Consider the following 1,119-nt stretch of genomic DNA (forward strand, 5'->3'; position numbering starts at 1 on the left):
TTCAACCTAACACATGTAGTTAACTTGTACAATCACTAAACTATGAAGGAATTTTATTATATTTTGACGGTTCCGTATTTGACCCATTATTGCTAATTGCCACCTTCCACCACATGCATGTCGCACCGCCTATAAATATATGCACCCATTAATTTAAGCCACTTAGAGGGAATCTCACCCATTATTCATTTCATTTTATTCGCTGGCCACTTTCATCACCTAATTATATATACTCTCCTCTTCCGATCCCCTGTTCATCATCACATTCACATTCATTTACAAGATGGGTTTTGCTTCATTGCAAGTGTTTTTGATATTGGGTCTTTTGGCCACGTCATGCATAGCACAAGCACCAGGAGCTGCACCAACACAGTCACCCAAATCATCTGCACCAGTACCAGCACCAGCAACTTCTCCTTCAAATTCACCAGCTCAGGCACCTAGCCCCAGCGGTTCTTCTCCTCCCCCGCCGTCACCCGGCCCAGCTGGCCCCGCATCCGGACCAGGCTCAGAGCCACCTCCTTCTGCTGTGCCACCCTCTGCTGCATTCTCTATCAGCAACACCTTTGTTGCTGCCACTGCCCTTGTTGGAACCTTGGTCGCCATGATCACCTTGGCTTAATTAATTCATTATAGATATATATTTATGTTGTTGTTGTAGCTTAAGCTTTCTCTAATTTGGTTTTTGTTTTTCGGCCTGTGTATGCTCTGTTGATGTATTTGATTTGTGATTATTTTGGTCATTCTTTGTGATTATGTTCCTCCATCTATATATATCTCATTATTATTGTTATCATTGGAAAGAATAAAAGCGTTTCTCATTTTTTTTTACTTACATTTTTCGTCGATTCCTGTCTTTCTTACCATCCAAGTCAAAAAACCCTTAATCAATAATGATCGATTCATTTGGGAATGACAAAGTTTACTCTACTATTTACTTTAACTTGTCCCTTTGGTATTTGCAGGAGATTAATCTAGTTATACACAAGTTTGCTGTTGCTTGCTTTCGAGTGGTATAGCAATGCAAAGAAAACAAATATTAATCAAATTAGAATTACTAATTAACGGAAAATTTAAAATCAAATAAATATTGGGAATAATTTTCAATTTAAAAAAAAA

At 38.2% G+C, this 1,119-nt stretch overlaps 1 pseudogene; it reads right to left on the reverse strand.

Moving 5' to 3' along the window:
- Window positions 1–157: 157 nt before the first annotated feature.
- Window positions 158–808, reverse strand: LOC130966462 (uncharacterized; annotated as a pseudogene).
- Window positions 809–1,119: the final 311 nt, after the last annotated feature.

This window comes from Arachis stenosperma, chromosome 3 (assembly GCF_014773155.1).
Source record: "Arachis stenosperma cultivar V10309 chromosome 3, arast.V10309.gnm1.PFL2, whole genome shotgun sequence".
In the NCBI taxonomy this organism is placed as follows: domain Eukaryota; kingdom Viridiplantae; phylum Streptophyta; class Magnoliopsida; order Fabales; family Fabaceae; genus Arachis; species Arachis stenosperma.